The sequence below is a fragment of the Arachis stenosperma genome, chromosome 10 (assembly GCF_014773155.1).
Source record: "Arachis stenosperma cultivar V10309 chromosome 10, arast.V10309.gnm1.PFL2, whole genome shotgun sequence".
Taxonomy (NCBI): Eukaryota; Viridiplantae; Streptophyta; class Magnoliopsida; order Fabales; family Fabaceae; genus Arachis; species Arachis stenosperma.
In genome coordinates this window covers 27,349,153-27,369,066 of record NC_080386.1, presented here as the reverse complement: position 1 = coordinate 27,369,066, position 19,914 = coordinate 27,349,153, and the positions used below count along the sequence as shown (strand labels likewise).

The 19,914-nt window shown below is 36.6% G+C and overlaps 1 non-coding gene across 1 annotated transcript; it reads left to right on the top strand.

Annotated features, from left to right (window-relative positions):
• Positions 1 to 5,699: 5,699 nt before the first annotated feature.
• LOC130959029 (small nucleolar RNA R71) lies at positions 5,700 to 5,807 on the top strand. The gene has a single exon (XR_009078126.1). It is a non-coding gene; the product is annotated as a small nucleolar RNA R71 (small nucleolar RNA).
• The last annotated feature ends 14,107 nt before the right edge of the window (positions 5,808 to 19,914 follow it).

Sequence of the window (19,914 nt, the reverse complement as noted above, 5' to 3'; positions counted from 1 at the left end):
TCAGTGGCTACCTCCCATCCTCTCAGTGGAAATGTTCAACGCACCCTGTCACGGCACGGCTATCCATCTGTCGGTTCTCGATCAGGCCGGAATAGAATCCAGTGATTCTTTTGCGTCTGTCACTAACGCCCCGCCTTCAGGAGTTTGAAGCACGTCACAGTCATTCAATCATTGAATCCTACTCAGAATACCACAGACAAGGTTAGACCTTCCGGATTCTCTTGAATGCCGCCATCAGTTCTTGCCTATACCACGAAGACTCTGATCTCACGGAATGGCTGGCTCGTTTGTCAGGCGAGCGCTCGGTTGTCAGGCGATCAACCATGCATCGTGTATCAGGAATCCAAGAGATATTCACCCAATCTAAGGTAGAACGGAGGTGGTTGTCAGTCACACGTTCATAGGTGAGAATGATGATGAGTGTCACGGATCATCACATTCATCAAGTTGAAGAACAAGTGATATCTTGGAACAAAGAACAAGCGGAATTGAATAGAAGAACAATAGTAATTGCATTAATACTCGAGGTATAGCAGAGCTCCACACCTTAATCTATGGTGTGTAGAAACTCCACCGTTGAAAATACATAAGAACAAGGTCTAGACATGGCCGTGAGACCAGCCTCCCAAAGAGGGTTCAATCATAAAAACATGATCAAAAGCCCCAAATACAATAGTAAAAGGTCCTATATATAGAGAACTAGTAGCCTAGGGTGTACAGAGATAAGTAAATGACATAAAAATCCACTTCTGGGCCCACTTGGTGTGTGCTTGGGCTGAGCAATGAAGCATTTTTCGTGTAGAGACTCTTCTTGGAGTTAAACGCCAGCTTTTATGCCAGTTTGGGCGTTTAACTCCCATTTTGGTGCCAGTTCCGGCGTTTAACGCTGGGAATTCTGAGGGTGACTTTGAACGCCGGTTTGGGCCATCAAATCTTGGGCAAAGTATGGACTATCATATATTGCTGGAAAGCCCAGGATGTCTACTTTCCAACGCCGTTGAGAGCGCCCCAATTGGGTCTCTTTAGCTCCAGAAAATCCACTTCGAGTGCAGGGAGATCAGAATCCAACAGCATCTGCAGTCCTTTTCAGTCTCTGAATCAGATTTTTGCTCAGGTCCCTCAATTTCAGCCAGAAAATACCTGAAATCACAGTAAAACACACAAACTCATAGTAAAGTCCAGAAAAGTGAATTTTAACTAAAAACTAATAAAAATATACTAAAAACTCAACTCAAACTACTAAAAACATACTAAAAACAATGCCAAAAAGCGTACAAATTATCCGCTCATCACAACACCAAACTTAAATTGTTGCTTGTCCTCAAGCAACTGAAAATCAAATAAGATAAAAAGAAGAGAATATGCAATGAACTCCAAAAACATCTATGAAGATCAGTATTAATTAGATGAGCGGGGCTTTTAGCTTTTTGCCTCTGAACAGTTTTGGCATCTCACTTTATCCTTTGAAATTCAGAATGATTGGCTTCTTTAGGAACTCAGAATCCAGATAGTGTCATTGATTCTCCTAGTTAAGTATGATGATTCTTGAACACAGCTACTTTATGAGTCTTGGCCGTGGCCCAAAGCACTCTGTCTTCCAGTATTACCACCGGATACATACATGCCACAGACACATAATTGGGTGAACCTTTTCAGATTGTGACTCAGCTTTGCTAGAGTCCCCAATTAGAGGTGTCCAGGGTTCTTAAGCACACTCTTTTTGCCTTGGATCACAACTTTATTTCTTTCTTTTTCTTTCTTTTTCGTTTTTTTTTTGTATTCACTGCTTTTTCTTGCTTCAAGAACCATTTTTATGATTTTTCAGATCCTCAGTAACATGTCTCCTTTTTCATCATTCTTTCAAGAGCCAACATTCATGAACCACAAATTCAAAAGACATATGCACTGTTTAAGCATACATTCAGAAAACAAAAGTGTTGCCACCACATCAAAATAATTAATCTGTTATAAAATTCAAAATTCATGCAATTCTTCTCCTTTTCAATTAAGAACATTGTTAATTTAAGAAAGGTGATGGATTCATAGGACATTCATAACTTTAAGGCATAGACACTAAGACACTAATGATCATAAGACACAAACATGGACAAACATAAAGCATAAATTTTCGGAAAACAAGAAAATAAAGAACAAGGAGAGATTAAAGAACGGGTCCACCTTAGTGATGGCGGCTTGTTCTTCCTCTTGAAGGTCTTATGGAGTGCTTGAGCTCCTCAATGTCTCTTCCTTGTCTTTGTTGCTCCTCTCTCATGATTCTTTGATCTTCTCTAATTTCATGGAGGAGAATGGAGTGTTCTTGGTGCTCCACCCTTAGTTGTCCCATGTTGGAACTCAATTTTCCTAGGGAGGTGTTCAGTTGCTCCCAATAATCTTGTGGAGGAAAGTGCATCCCTTGAGGCATCTCAGGGATCTCATGATGAGAGGGGTCTCTTGTTTGCTCCATCCTCTTCTTAGTAATGGGCTTGTCCTCATCAATGAGGATGTCTCCCTCTATGTTAACTCCAACTGAATAACAGAGGTGACAAATGAGGTGAGGAAAGGCTAACCTTGCCAAGGTAGAGGGCTTGTCCGCCACCTTATAAAGTTCTTGGGCTATAACCTCATGAACTTTCACTTCTTCTCCAATCATGATGCTATGGATCATGATGGCTCGGTCTAGAGTAACTTCGGACCGGTTGCTAGTGGGAATGATTGAGCGTTGGATAAACTCCAACCATCCTCTAGCCACGGGCTTGAGGTCATGCCTTCTCAATTGAACCGGCTTCCCTCTTGAATCTCTCTTCCATTGGGCGCCCTCTTCACAAATGTCAGTGAGGACTTGGTCTAACCTTTGATCAAAGTTGACCCTTCTTGTGTAAGGATGTTCATCTCCTTGCATCATAGGCAAGTTGAATGCCAACCTTACATTTTTCGGACTAAAATCCAAGTATTTCCCCCGAACCATAGTAAGCCAATTCTTTGGGTTCGGGTTCACACTTTGATCATGGCTCTTGGTGATCCATGCATTGGCATAGAACTCTTGAACCATTAAGATTCCGACTTGTTGAATGGGGTTGGTGAGAACTTCCCAACCTCTTCTTCGAATCTCATGTCAGATCTCCGGATATTCACTCTTTTTGAGTGAAAAAGGGACCTCGGGGATCACCTTCTTCAAGGCCACAACTTCATAGAAGTGGTCTTGATGCACCCTTGAGATGAATCTCTCCATCTCCCATGACTCGGAGGTGGAAGCTTTTGCCTTCCCTTTCCTCTTTCTAGAGGTTTCTCCGGCCTTGGATGCCATAAATGGTTATGGAAAAACAAAAAGCAATGCTTTTACCACACCAAACTTAAAAGGTTTGCTCGTCCTCGAGCAAAAGAAGAAAGAAGAGAGTAGAAGAAGAAGAAATGAGGAAGAAGGGAATGGCTTTGTGTTCGACCAAAGAGGGGGAGAAGTGGTGTTTAGGTTGTGTGAAAATGAAGGGGTGAAGAAGGGTTTATATAGGAGAGGGGGGCTCATGGTTCGATCATGTATGGGTGGGTGGGGATCCTGTGGGGTCCACAGATCCTGAGGTGTCAAGGAAAAGTCATCCCTGCACCAAATGGCATGAAAAAACACGTTTTGAGCCAATTCTGGCGTTAAACGCCGGGCTGGTGCCCATTTCTGGCGTTTAACGCCAGGTTCTTGCCCTTTCCTGGCGTTTAACGCCAGTCTGGTGCCCCTTTCTGGCGTTAAACGCCCAGAATGGTGCCAGACTGGGCGTTAAACGCCCACCTGCTAGCCTTACTGGCGTTTAGACGCCAGTAGGTTCTTCCTCCAGGGTGTGCTGTTTTTCTTCCTGTTTTTCATTCTGTTTTTGCTTTTTCAATTGATTTTGTGACTTCTTATGATCATCAACCTACAAAAAACATAAAATAACAAAAGAAAATAGATAAAATATAACATTGGGTTGCCTCCCAACAAGCGCTTCTTTAATGTCAGTAGCTTGACAGAGGGCTCTCATGGAGCCTCATAGATACTCAGAGCAATGTTGGAACCTCCCAACACCAAACTTAGAGTTTGAATGTGGGGGTTCAACACCAAACTTAGAGTTTGGTTGTGGCCTCCCAACACCAAACTTAGAGTTTGACTGTGGGGGCTCTTTTTGACTCTGATTTGAGAGAAGCTCTTCATGCTTCCTCTCCATGGTGACAGAGGGGTATCCTTGAGCCTTAAACACAAAGGATTCTTCATTCACTTGAATGATCAGTTCACCTCCATCAACATCAATCACAGCCTTTGCTGTGGCTAGGAAGGGTCTGCCAAGGATGATAGATTCATCCATGCATTTCCCAGTCTCTAGGACTATGAAATCAGTAGGGATGTAATGGTCTTCAACTTTTACCAGAACATCCTCTACAAGTCCATAAGCTTGTTTTCTTGAGTTGTCTGCCATCTCTAGTGAGATTCTTGTAGCTTGTACCTCAAAGATCCCTAGCTTCTCTATTACAGAGAGAGGCATGAGGTTTACACTTGACCCTAAGTCACACAGAGCCTTCTTGAAGGTCATGGTGCCTATGGTACAAGGTATGGAAAACTTCCCAGGATCTTGTCTCTTTTGAGGTAATTTCTGCTTAGACAAGTCATCCAGTTCTTTGGTGAGCAAAGGGGGTTCATCCTCCCAAGTCTCATTACCAAATAACTTGTCATTTAGCTTCATGATTGCTCCAAGGTATTTAGCAACTTGCTCTTCAGTGACATACTCATCCTCTTCAGAGGAAGAATACTCATCAGAGCTCATGAAAGGCAGAAGTAAGTCCAATGGAATCTCTATGGTCTCATTTTGAGCCTCAGATTCCCATGGTTCCTCATTAGGGAACTTATTGGAGGTCAGTGCACGCCCATTGAGGTCTTCCTCAGTCGCGTTTACTTCCTCTCCCTCCTCTCCAAATTCGGCCATGTTGATGGCCTTGCACTCTCCTTTTGGATTTTCTTCTGTATTGCTTGGGAGAGTACTAGGAGGGAGTTCAGTAACTTTCTTGCTCAGCTGTCCCACTTGTGCCTCCAAATTCCTAATGGAGGACCTTGTTTTAGTCATGAAACTTTGAGTGGTTTTGATTAGATCAGAGACCATGGTTGCTAAGTCAGAGTGGTTCTGCTTAGAATTCTCTGTCTGTTGCTGAGAAGATGATAGAAAAGGCTTGCCATTGCTAAACCTGTTTCTTCCACCATTATTGTTATTGAAACCTTGTTGAGGTATCTCTTGATTCTTTCATGAGAAATTTGGATGATTTCTCCATGAAGAATTATAGGTGTTTCCATAGGGTTCTCCTAGGTAATTCACCTCTTCTATTGAAGGGTTCTCAGGATCATAGGCTTCTTCTTCAGATGAAGCATCCTTAGTACTGCTTGGTGCATTTTGCATTCCAGACAGACTTTGAGAAATCAAATTGACTTGCTGAGTCAATATTTTGTTCTGAGCTAATATGGCATTCAGAGTATCAATCTCAAGAACTCCTTTCTTCTGATTTGTCCCATTGTTCACAGGATTCCTTTCAGAAGTGTACATGAATTGGTTATTTGCAACCATTTCAATTAGCTCTTGAGCTTCTGCAGGCGTCTTCTTCAAATGAAGAGATCCTCCAGCAGAGCTATCCAAAGACATCTTGGATAATTCAGAGAAACTATCATAGAAAATACCTATGATGCTCCATTCAGAAAGCATATCAGAGGGACACTTTCTGATCAATTGTTTGTATCTTTCCCAAGCTTCATAGAGGGATTCTCCTTCCTTCTGTCTGAAGGTTTGGACTTCCACTCTAAGCTTACTCAATTTTTGAGGTGGAAAGAACTTTGCCAAGAAGGCATTGACTAGCTTTTCCCATGAGTCCAGGCTTTCTTTAGGTTGTGAGTCCAACCATGTCCTAGCTCTGTCTCTTACAGCAAAAGGGAATAGCATAAGTCTGTAGACCTCAGGGTCAACCCCATTAGTCTTGACAGTGTCACAGATTTGCAAGAATTCAGCTAAGAACTGATGAGGATCTTCCAATGGAAGTCCATGGAACTTGCAATTTTGTTGCATTAGAGAAACTAATTGAGGCTTAAGCTCAAAGTTGTTTGCTCCAATGGCAGGGATAGAGATGCTTCTCCCATAGAAGTCGGGAGTAGGTGCAGTAAAGTCACCCAGCACCTTCCTTGCATTGTTGGCATTGTTGTTATTTTCGGCTGCCATGGGTTCTTCTTCTTTAAAGATTTCTGTTAGGTCCTCTACAGAGAGTTGTGCCTTAGCTTCTCTTAGCTTTCGCTTCAAGGTCCTTTCAGGTTCAGGGTCAGCTTCAACAAGAATGCCTTTGTCTTTGCTCCTGCTCATATGAAAGAGAAGAGAACAAAAAAATATAGAATCCTCTATGTCACAGTATAGAGATTCCTTGAGGTGTCAGAGAAGAAGAACAATAGAAGGAAGAAGGAGAAGAATTCGAACTTAATCAGATAGAGTTCGAATTGTGCATTGAGAAAGAGTGGTACTCCATAAATAGAAGGATGTGAAAAGAGAGGAAGAAATTTTCAAAAATTAAGTGAAAGATTTTGAAAACATTTTGAAAAACTTTAATTGATTTTCGAAAACCAAGAGTGGGAAAGAAATCAAGTAATTTTTGAAAAAGATTTTGAAATTAGAAATCAAAAAGATATGATTAAAAACTGTTTTGAAAAAGATGTGATTAAAAAGATATGATAAAAAAATTATGCTTTTAAAAAGATATGATTGAAAAGATATGATTTGAAAACAATTTAAAAAGATTTGATTTTTAAAAATTAATGACTTGCCTAACAAGAAAAGATATGATTCAAACATTAAACCTTTCTCAACAGAAAAGGCAACATACTTAAAATGTTGAATCAAATCATTAATTGATAGTAAGTATCTTTGAAAAAGGAAAGAAATTGATTTTGAAAAAGGTTTGATTGAAAAGATATGATTTGAAAAAGATTTGAGTTTGAAAAACTTTGAAAACTTGAAAAAAATTGATTTGAAAACAAAATCCTCCCTCTTGTGCCATCCTGGCGTTAAACGCCCAGAATGGTGCACATTCTGGCGTTTAACGCCCAATGCACTACCTTTTTGGGCGTTAAACGCCCAACCAGGCACCCTGGCTGGCGTTTAAACGCCAGTCTGTCCTTCTTCACTGGGCGTTTTGAACGCCCGGCTTTTTCTGTGTAATTCCTCTGCTGCATGTTCTGAATCTTCAGTTCCCTATACTATTGACTTGAAAATAGAACCAAGATCAATTAAACAATGCATGCAAGACACCAAACTTAAAATTAGACACTAGACTCAAACAAGAAACATAAAATATTTTTGGTTTTTATGATTTTGAAATTTTTTTTTGGATTTTTTCGAAAATTATATGAAAATAAAAAATAAAGGTTTCAGAATTCTTAATTTGAATTCCAGGAATCATTGCAATGCTAGTCTAAGACTCCGGTCCAGGAATTAGACATGGCTTCACAGCCAGCCAAGCTTTCAAAGAAAGCTCCGGTCCAAAACACTAGACATGGCCAATGGCCAGCCAGCCTTAGCAGATCATTGCTCCAATAGCAAGATTGATAGAAATCAACAAGCTCTTGTGATGATTAGTTGAAACCTCGGTCCAATAAGATTAGACATGACTTCTCAGCCAGCCAGATTTCAACAGATCATCATGAAACTCTAGAACTCATTCTTAAGAATTCTGAAAAACACCTAATCTAAGCAACAAGATGAACCGTCAGTTGTCCATACACGAAACAATCCCCGGCAACGGTGCCAAAAACTTGGTGTGTGAAATCGTGATCACTACTTTTCACAACTCAAATAATCCCTAGTAATGGCTCTAAAAACTTGGTGCTCAATACCATGGCATAAACACAACTTTGCACAACTAACCAGCAAGTGCACTGGGTCGTCCAAGTAATAAACCTTACGCGAGTAAGGGTCGATCCCACGGAGATTGTTGGTATGAAGCAAGCTATGGTCACCTTGTAAATCTTAGTCAGGCAGACTCAAATGGGTATAGATGATATATGAATAAAACATAAAGATAAAGATAGAGATACTTATGTATATCATTGGTGAGAGCTTCAGATAAGCGTATGAAGATGCTTGTCCCTTCCGTCTCTCTGCTTTCCTACTGTCTTCATCCAATCCTTCTTACTCCTTTCCATGGCAAGCTTATGCAAGGGTTTCACTGTTGTCAGTGGCTACCTCCCATCCTCTCAGTGGAAATGTTCAACGTACCCTGTCACGGCACGGCTATCCATCTGTCGGTTCTCGATCAGGCCGGAATAGAATCCAGTGATTCTTTTGCGTCTGTCACTAACGCCCCGCCTTCAGGAGTTTGAAGCACGTCACAGTCATTCAATCATTGAATCCTACTCAGAATACCACAGACAAGGTTAGACCTTCCGGATTCTCTTGAATGCCGCCATCAGTTCTTGCCTATACCACGAAGACTCTGATCTCACGGAATGGCTGGCTCATTTGTCAGGCGAGCGCTCGGTTGTCAGGCGATCAACCATGCATCGTGTATTAGGAATCCAAGAGATATTCATCCAATCTAAGGTAGAACGGAGGTGGTTGTCAGTCACACGTTCATAGGTGAGAATGATGATGAGTGTCACGGATCATCACATTCATCAAGTTGAAGAACAAGTGATATCTTGGAACAAAGAACAAGCGGAATTGAATAGAAGAACAATAGTAATTGCATTAATACTCGAGGTACAGCAGAGCTCCACACCTTAATCTATGGTGTGTAGAAACTCCACCGTTGAAAATACATAAGAACAAGGTCTAGACATGGCCGTGAGACCAGCCTCCCAAAGAGGGTTCAATCATAAAAACATGATCAAAAGCCCCAAATACAATAGTAAAAGGTCCTATATATAGAGAACTAGTAGCCTAGGGTGTACAGAGATAAGTAAATGACATAAAAATCCACTTCTGGGCCCACTTGGTGTGTGCTTGGGCTGAGCAATGAAGCATTTTTCGTGTAGAGACTCTTCTTGGAGTTAAACGCCAGCTTTTATGCCAGTTTGGGCGTTTAACTCCCATTTTGGTGCCAGTTCCGGCGTTTAACGCTGGGAATTCTGAGGGTGACTTTGAACGCCGGTTTGGGCCATCAAATCTTGGGCAAAGTATGGACTATCATATATTGCTGGAAAGCCCAGGATGTCTACTTTCCAACGCCGTTGAGAGCGCCCCAATTGGGTCTCTTTAGCTCCAGAAAATCCACTTCGAGTGCAGGGAGATCAGAATCCAACAGCATCTGCAGTCCTTTTCAGTCTCTGAATCAGATTTTTGCTCAGGTCCCTCAATTTCAGCAAGAAAATACCTGAAATCACATTAAAACACACAAACTCATAGTAAAGTCCAGAAAAGTGAATTTTAACTAAAAACTAATAAAAATATACTAAAAACTCAACTCAAACTACTAAAAACATACTAAAAACAATGCCAAAAAGCGTACAAATAATCCGCTCATCAGAGACCGGAAGTAAGTGTGTTTTGTAGTTCCTTTTGGCCTTGGATGATGGTCCGGAGTGTATCATCTTGGTTAGACGGGGCGGATGAATATGTGGGTTGAGGAGCTTGTGGTTGGTTGGGTGGTGGTCTTTGATGTGGTGGTTGGTATGTTTGGTAGTTCCTTTGTTGATTTTGTTGGTTGTATGGTTGATTTTGTTGGTTATAGGGTGTATTTTGTTGGTTGTAGGGTGGCCGGTTTTGTGAGTTGTTGTTCCATCTTTGACCTCCTCCTCCATTGTTGATGGTGTCCCTATTTCCTTGTTGATGATTGTCTCTCCAATTTTGATTTTGATTTCCACTCCCTTGATTGTAGCTTCCTCCTTGGTAAGGGTGCCCTTGGTTAGGATTACCGCCTTGGTAGTATCCTTGATTTGGGCGGTCAAAGAAATCATGGGTAGCCGCCAAAGTGTTATCTTCTTGAAAGCTTGGGCACTCGTCCGTGTAGTGGGAATAGCAAGAACAAATGCCACACACTTTCTGAGGGACCAATTGTTGATTGTATTGTTGAGGGGGTGGAGAGTGTTGTTGGTATGGTTGAGGTTGTTGTGGTTGTTGTTGGCTCAATTGGAGTTGCTTCAATATGGATGTCATTTCACTCAAGGATTTGGTTAGAGCGGTGGTTTCGCTACTAGTTGATACCTCATTCACGGTTCTTGGGCGGTTGACTCTTCGTCTCATATGTTGATTGGATTCGGCTAGGTCAATGATAAGTTGCCATGCCTCCTCCGCTGTTTTATATTTAGACAAAGAACCATTGCTAGAGGTGTCCAAGAGAGTTCTATCTTGTTCTCGCATCCCTTGACATATGTATCCAAGCAACACTTGAGTGTCAAGCATGTGATTAGGGCATGCATCTAGTAGCTTACGAAACCGTTCCCAATACTTGTATAGTGGTTCCGTTTCACCTTGTACAATACATGACATTCCTTCCTTAGCCTATCCATCTTCTCCGGGGGCAAGAATTTATCCAAGAATCCTCTTCTAAGCAAGTCCCAATCGGAGGTGACTTCACTAGATAGAGTGTAGAACCATTCTTTAGCCTTGTCCTCAAGAGAGAAAGGGAAAGCAAACAACCATATAGCAACTTCATCGGATCCTTCCCGTCTACTTGTTGAGCATATACGATGAAAGTCTTTGAGATGTCGAATAGGGTCTTGTGCGGGAAGCCCATGGAATTTGGGTAAGAGATTGATCAAAGCGGTCTTAAGTTCAAAGTTTGCGTTCAAGTTGGGGTGAGTTACATGAAGTGGTTGAAGGACATAATCCGGTGCACCCGCTTCCTTGATAGTAACTCTCGTCGGAGCATCCATGGCGTTGGTACCTAAAACAAAAGAAGAGTTGTTAGTGATATTGATGGGCGAATGATTATTGCCTTCTTTGAGTGACGGTTCAATGTTCACTTGTAGTAAGGTGGTTGAGGTGGTGAAAACCTTTTCACATTTTCCAAACTTTAACCGCTTCCGAGCTTGTCTAATATGAAGCAAAGTTCATTCTATTTCCGGATCAAAGGGGACTAAGCTCGGATTCGGTTGTGAACGCGTCATGCAATGAAGGAGAAGTAAAACTCATGGTAACGATGAGGGGTTAGTCACTTGAACAAAGAATTATAATGAAATGCAACTATGTACATATACACACATTTACTCTAAACAATAACATGGCACACTAAGCAAATTCCCCGGCAACGGCGCCATTTTGATTAACGAGATTTATCATGCCGATATAGAATTCAATAATGGATATAATCGTGAGTATAGTCTAATCGACATTCAAACTTCGCATCAAACAATCCTACAATCTATAACCGAGAGTACTAGTCTCCCGAGTCGTCCTCCCTTAGAATTGCTAGAGAATGCATCTTATTGATTAGGAAGCCTTATTATGATTCTTTGAAGGTTTAGCAAAATAGATGACAAACAATCAATCTTTAGAAAGCTTGGCCTAGGGTTGGCATTAGAAATTCTATCCTTATAGTTCCTTCAATAATGACAACAATTAGGTCTTGCTTCATTTAGTTAACCCCTAGGTATAGAGGAAAGTCAAATGAGAGTAACTAACTTGAGTCACAAGTCCTAGTTTTACCTTAGAGAAATCTAGCTTTAGTGCACTCCAAGTCAATTAGCAATTTCTAATTCCAAATCAACTATTGACATAAACTATTCAACTCTTTCTAATGGTCCAAACCCTATGCCTAGTAAGAAACTTTTACTCCATAACTAGTGTTGGTATTTTATCAAACAATTGATGAGCAAGGATGAAAGGCATAGTAAAAATGAGAAGAAAGTAGAATTGAAAGTGCTTCAACACAAGGAACTAACAACAATTAACAAAGAACAACAATGAAAATGAACTTCTCAAGAAATTGATAAAATCCAAAACTACAAAGTTGAACCTAGGATCTATGAGGATTGAGCAATTACAAGCACTAATTGAGATTGGAGAAGAAGATCTATAACATGAACAAAGTAAATTGAGAATTGCAATGGATCTCACCAAAGAGTGATTGAAAATTCAGAAAAATGGATGAAGATGAACCCTAATGAGAGCTTGGAATCTTCCTCTCTCTCTCCAAGAGTGTAACTAACAATAGCAAAATATCTAGAACAATCTAAAAAATGAGCAAAAGTCCCTTAACCCTTCAACCCCTGGTCTTCTTAAGCTCTTCCCGCCAAGGCACTTCCCCAAAATGAGATCTCCAACTGTCTCCACGCCCAGGTCACGTGACTCTTTAAAAAAAATCATATTCGAGCATCGGCGCGCATGCGCAAAGCACGCGTGCGCGCCACTGGGGCATCTTGCAATGTGAGCGGAGGCGCAACGTACGCGCGCGCGCCCATGGGGATTATGGCCTAGCCGCTACGCATGCCGGCTCGTGGCTTGGCTTCTGGCTTTGACTTCTAGCTGCGCAATCCACGCGGGCGCGCCAAGTATGCGCACGCGCCCTTGCTGAAGTTTCCAAAGCTCAATTTCTCATGCTCCTTTCCTTTGCGCCCATTCTCCTTCTTTCTTCCGGTTCATCCCTGCCTTATATTCTGAAACCACTTAACACACAGGTCACGGCATCGAATGGCACCAAGAGAAGATTAGAAATGTATCTAATTTAGTGCAAAATAAGCATGTTTTCATCCATGAGGCAAAAATTAGGAAAGGAACACAAAGTCTTGTATTTTCATATGAAAAGCGTGTGGAATCATTGATAAAACCCCTGAAATTAATACAAGATAAACCCTCAAAATGGGGTTTATCACCAGGTATCTCAAACATATATTCATTCAATCTCAATTCACATTATCAATTATAACTCATCAACAACAATCTCATTTTGACTTCATTTATCATATTCATTCATTCATTCATTCATTATCAGTTATTGATTATCAATTTTGTCACCATTCATAACATCATCATTTTCGCACACTTCATTTTATCCAAAAATTCATTCACAGAAGATTACAAGCCTAATTCTCTGTCTCTAGACTCAAAACGAAAGTATCCTAGAAATCTGAACCCATTTGAAATAGTTAAATTGAATAAAATAAAAAAGAAAGCCATTTTCTCTTGCAAATATTGGTTTCAAGTTTGAAAGCTCTTGCACTAAGACAACAACCTACCATGTTTTTAGAAAATTCATCAAAAATCATATTTTCACTTGATAAATCTGAAATTTTTCAGAAATAAAATATACTTATAGAGATTTAAACTAGTCAAAGTCCCATAGAAAAATCATTTTTTTGGAGAGAGTTATACTAATTACAAGTTTGCTTTCAAAAAATGATTTCGCTGTCAAAACAGATAAGAGCTCTACTTTTAAAACAAGCACAACTTCTTCAAAACAATTTATGAAAGTATGAAATTTCTACAAAAATAAGAAAATAGTCCTATATCAATTTCATTTTGGTCCCACTCAAAATTAAGGTCAGGATTGGAAGATATAAGCTTGAAAAGTAAAAAACTTCAAAACTTTATATCTCCTAATCCAACCGTTAAACTTTAACCAAATTTTGTAGGATTGATCTACACATCAAGATATTAAAGGAAAATTGATTTCATCCAATTGTGATGGTTAGATCGTTCTCAAAAAGCGTTCGAAGCTGCTGCCAGAAAATAGATTATGCAAAATTTTGCCAAACCTCAACTTTCAATATATTTCAACCCCAACCCCTTTAAAACTTACCAAATCTTACCATAGTGCCTCAAAACCAAACTCAACTACACCACATCATTCCTTAATACACTAATTTACCATCCCCATCAAGCCTTCAATCCAACAACCCATGTTTAACACAACATCTTTAATATATATCATCATGATCATATCCAACAATTCAAGTTCAACATATATAACAATATACATACTCATCAATACCGACATCATCATACACTTCAAATATCATCTTTCCACTATCATCAACTATATTCATGTCACAAAACCAATGAATTTATCATGCCTTAACAAATCAAACATACATTGTCAACTAAAACTACCAATCAAATCTAATATTCTCAATTCAACTTATCCTAGGTCATCTAGCCTAAGTTTTCACAAGACATTACATATTAAATACGAGAAACCTAAACCATACATTGGTCGATTTCTCTCCTAAGCTCAAAACCACCAAAATTCAAGCTTCAAGATTCCTAGTCAATTCCTATGATTTCAGCCACCAAGGGTTATTCCAAGAGCTCTAATTCACCAATTCAAACTCCAATTTAACATAAATTCAATCTAATTCATATAATTCACTAAATTAGCACTAAGGTACACAAAATTGGGCAACGCACAAGGGTTTAAAATTTTCTTACCTTATCCATTGATGATTAGAGTATAATCCAATAATTATCCAATAGCAGATTGCACCTAAACCATCAAAATCATCAACATCACTCAAAACTCAAACCAATTTCGTGGATAAGAGGGGAACAAAAAACTGGGAATGATATACAGAAGGACTTACCACTTATTTTAGATAAAATTAAAGAGGACTCCGAGACGAACACATAATCACAAACGACTCATCAATTAGAGTTCCGGATCAAAAGTTACGAGTGATTGAAAACGGATGTGAATAGTGTTCTTCCCAAACCCTTTTCCCCCTCTTCTCTTCCAACGTTGCATTTCCCTTTTTTTGTGTGATTAATGAGCTGAAGACTCATGAATGGGGCTGATATAGGTTGGGCCTTGGGCCAATATGGATTCGGTTCGGCCGGTTCGACTTATTTGGTCTAATTTTGAATCAAATTCTTTAAAATTAATGTCTAAATTCATATTTTAATTAGTTCTATCTCATTAAATTATAAAATTTTATTTTTTAATTTTTTTATTTAATAATTAATTTATTAACTAATTATTTATTAATTTTGTGAGTTTTACATAAAGCACCCAGGTTTAATTATAGTAGCACTATGATTCAATTATTAAAGATTTCAAGTCACTAAATATTCGAAGAGTACTATTATAAATTATTTTATATTTTTTATCTGTAGAATTATTTATTTATTATTTTATTAGTAACAAACTTAAAGAATAATTATATTTATAAATTTTCTTTTAATATAAATATTATTATTAAAATTTTGAGCTCTCCAAAATTTTGTTTCAAGTTCCGTCACTAAAATAGATTACATTGTATATTTTTTATTATTTAAAATAATTTATTGACATTTTTTATTTTTAAGTTAATTCATTAATTTTGAAGTTAAATCTCAATAAAAAATACATTTATTCAGATTCAAAATAAACAAAAAAAATAAAAAGTAGAATAGAAATTCAAATTTTATGTTTTAGTTTAAATTTTGAAAAATTTGCATCATTATAAATTTAAAACAAAAATGAGTTAATGATTTTTTAAAATTATTAAAAATTATCTTTTAATTCACTGATATCTAAATAATCATTATTGAGATTTTAATGTTAAAAAATAATATAAAATATAGTCATTAAAAGTTATATAAGAGTTTAAACTTGAATTGTTTAAATTTTAAAGTAATAAACATGATCAAAACCTTTGTTATATACTTAATTTTATAAATTAAATGATGATTTGATTAATATAATGCTTTAATTATTTTCAAAATCACATATTGTATAAATTTAAGTGACTTCTTTATATTATTTTGTTATCACTATTTGTTATTTTTAACTATGAAAAAATTTATGTTTTAGTTCTTATACTATCTTAAAGAGATATACTTTAACATTAAAAGTTCTAATAAATTGTTCTGTAGATGCTAATTAATTCAAGAATGATTTTCAATAAATTTTTAAGAAATTATTAATCATATTGTTCTAAATTCAATTCATAAATTTGAAAAAAATACAAATTTTTCAGAATTTCAACTAAAATACATATTTCTATTTTTATTGATTTTGATTTTTTATATTTTATTCAAAATTCAAATGGAGGATATTTCTGTATTAGCATTTGTATTTTAAAGTTAATGAACTAATATCATTAAGTGGTTAAAATAGTATAAACTGTGCAGTATAGCTAATTTGTTCATATCACATTTTCTTTTTCAATTTTGTTGATAGTGATACAATTTTTTCCTCAATTTTGCTGGTAAGACGGTGAAATTGCATTGATTCTTAATTTTGCAGACTCAACCTACAAAATTGAACTAGTTACAAAATTAAAATATAATGCACAAAAATATAATTCCTTCTATTATCACATAAATTGAAAAATATAAATCTTTTTATTAAAAAAAAAGTCCAGTGTATTCTGTGTGAATGATTGAATGGTATCAAAGTCAAACATATGGATTGCCGAAAAATGTATAAAGCCCAATACAATTTTATTTTCTTTTTGTTTTGTTTGTAAAGAAAGATCAATTTGAAAACAGTTACCGGATGCTTTTTTATCTAGAAAAAAGCAAATGAAATAGGTTATTCAGAAATCCAGTAATAAAAGTATAAAAATAATAAATCATCAAAATCATCCTTATTTTTTAATACGTTTACAAAAATGTCTTTTATTTTTTATAATAACAGAATATCATTAAAATATTATAAATCGTGATACAAATAATAAAAAATATATTTTTATATAAATGACAAATAATTTTTCATTGACAAATTATTTATATATTTTATTTAAAATTTTATATGAATATTTAGATAACTATTTAAAAAATAAATAAAAAACTAGATAAAAATTTCAATCTCTAAATAAATTGAATTTTTATATCTAACCATAAATAAAAAGTAGTTTTTTTTTTGTTTTCCACAGTATCCTCCAATTCGACAGTGGGTTTGTCGTTGGCCAATAGGTTGCTGCATGCAAAAGACGGAATTCAAACCCCTAACACTTACTTAAGCAGACGAATGAGCTAATCACTCGACCAACCTAAGTTGGTTACAAAAGATAGTTTTATCTCTTACTAATTGTTTTCTTATTTCTTTGGGCTATGGCCCCTAAGTCACCAAAAAAAAGAGTGTAATGTCTTACTAAATTTGCGGATCACTATCGAAATTTGAGAGAAGAGAAAATTAAAAGTAGTTTGAAGATCAAACACCCCCCCCCCCCCCAAAAAAATAAAAAGACTAATTTAGAGATTAGTTGATATTTTTTCTTATGTCAATTGATAAAAAAAAAATGTTAGTAGTCATCTGAATTCTGTTTTCTGCTGCATATGTTATAATGGAATTTAGATATGTGATGATAGGACTCTTATTATTATATATAATTTAAGACTTTTATATATATTTTTATTGAACAATGTTAGGGGCCAACAACTTTAGTATTTTGTAACCATCAATTGGCTATCAATAGTATTTTTAATAGTATGAGATTACATCTAATAATAAAAAATCACTCACTTTTCTTTTGATGGTTAAATACTGATAAAAAAATATAAAAATTACTGCCCCTAGACTTTTCCATCTTCATTTATCTAAATTACTCAATATATCAGTTCAACTCGATTAATCTTCTCTTTTCTTTTCTACATCTCAACTTTTACTTCTCATTCTTTACTGCATCAGCTACTTCCCCTAATTCATACCTCCTTAGGAAAGTTCACACTCTCCCACGTAAATCTATTTGTTTCAAATATGGAGGTACAACAAGACCCATTATCCCATCAAATATGTAGCGATATTGGACAGAGTGAAACAATGAAGCCACTTTTATTACTTTTAGAACAATCATATTTGCTATATAATAAAATTAACTACTAATATAAAATATATATTAAAATATAAAATATATATTAAAAATAAATTAAACAATAAATATATTTATATATAAATACATAATAATTTATTTTAATAGCTAGTTTTAATATATATACATATTGAGTTTGTAAAATTTATATTTAATTAAAATGATGATCAAACCTTATTAAAATATAAATTAAAAAATTATTAAAATATTATTAAATGTTTAAATTACTTCCAATGGGTTATTTAATGTTTTTGTTAGTGTGCAGAAAAATCAGTTTCCATAATGAATTAAAAAGCTATACAAACTTACTGGGATCAATGAATTAATTTAGTTTTGTGCAAATTAAATTAATCAAGAGGCTGAATATAGCCCATGAACTAATTTTGACAAATCAAAAGAAAAGAAGAAAATAGCCCATAGACTTCAAAGCATGCTTTGCTCCATGTCTTGGTTACTAGAATCCGAATCTCAACTCAATTAACTTCAATCCTTGGTATCCAAAAGTCTTACATGTTACTTTATGTCTTGGGTAATGGAAGTGAAAATTCAATTTGGTTTAATTCCAATTAATGCTTCCACCGAAAGCTTTCTTCCTTCTTTCTTCTCTCTCCTCTGCTTCGGTCACATCAATCTTTCAAGGAAGAAGATAGAAAAAAATTTGTAAAGCCTCAGAAGAAAAGCCTATGAAAAAAGGCTAAGAAAGATCTTTGCTACAGAAGGAAAGATTTGAAGAAAGACTTTAAGATTTTGTTACCAAAAAAGGAAGAGATCGGCTTCAGTTCATGAAGCAAATCTATTTTGGTAAAAAGTTCATTTTTGTTTTTGTGTATCAAATAAGAGCCTTTGAGTCTCAAGTAGATAGAAGCAAAAATGGAATACTTGAAGCTGTCCAGAGTCAGAAGCTCATCAACGATCAGAATCCATTATTGGGGCTAAAGTCAAGATCAATGGCCAAGATTGAAGAAGCTTGAAGAAAAAGGATGAGGGTGATGAGGTAAGCTTGCATACATCAGCCTCGGTTTTCTCAACCCCTTCTGATGAAGCCATTGCTACTCTTTGGTAGGAGAAGAAGTTGCTGGGCTAGGGTTTCAACTTTGGAAGCTTCCCCTTCTATATTAAGGGTGAACGACCAAAGGTTGAGATCAAGGAGAGTAAGTGAAAAGCACATAGTTCTCATAGCTACCCTGAAGCTTCTTGAGTTCTTCTCCTTCAATGATGTTCATTTAGTTTTCTTTTACTTAGTTTTGTGTATCTGAGTCTCATGGTAAAAAGCCAAACAAGGTGAGATTTATAAGAAAAAGTCAGTGAGAGGAAAAAGGTAGTGATCAAAATTAGAGAAAAATTCATAGATGTTTCAGAGTTTCTTTGTACATCTTTCTGTTGTGTTGTGTTTCATGATCCTGTGGGAATTCCCTTGCAAGTTTGGTTAGCACTTTGCTGTTGAAACTTGGTTTGAGTCCAAGTCAAATTCAGATTGGGGTTAGAATATGGATTTGTCCCAAATAGGATCAGGTAGATCCCAGGGAAAGAATTGGTGTTTGTAATCTATTAAAGATAGTGAAATTCTGTCACTATTGTGATGAAGACTAGATGTAGGCTGCATTATACTTAGCAGCTGAACCAGGATACATCTTAGTGTGATTCTTTCATCTCTGCTTCTTTTCTATTTCTGGTTCTCAGAAGATGAAATGAAAAATGTCTTTCAACTTGTTACGAGACAAAAGTGAAATATCTCTTGAAGTTTGTTGAAAAAGTAAAAGTAATACTCTGCGAAAAAGGAAGCTAAGATTCAACCCCCTCTTCTTTTAGCCACTGATTACTATCAATTAGTATCGGAGCTTGGTCTTAAAGAGATCTGTAACACCCTACCACACAGAGTCTTATGCTTAAGTCATAAAGCTGAGGTGGCAAGGTATTACGACCTCTAAAAGTGAATATATATATATATATGTAATAATAGTTGAAAGAAATTTTAACTAGAGGCCTGTGAAAAAGAGTTAAACAAAGCATTAAAAAGAAAATCGCATCACTCGCGTAAACAATAACTATGAGAGAAGAATTCCAAAGATACATATAGCAAAGCTTCCGACTCGGCTCGCTAAGCTAGAACCGGCCAAAGCATATATACATACACACAAATAAACCCAAAAGTTAACCAAAATAGAAAACTGACAACCTGTTTCTCTAAGTCAACCTCTAAGAGGGAC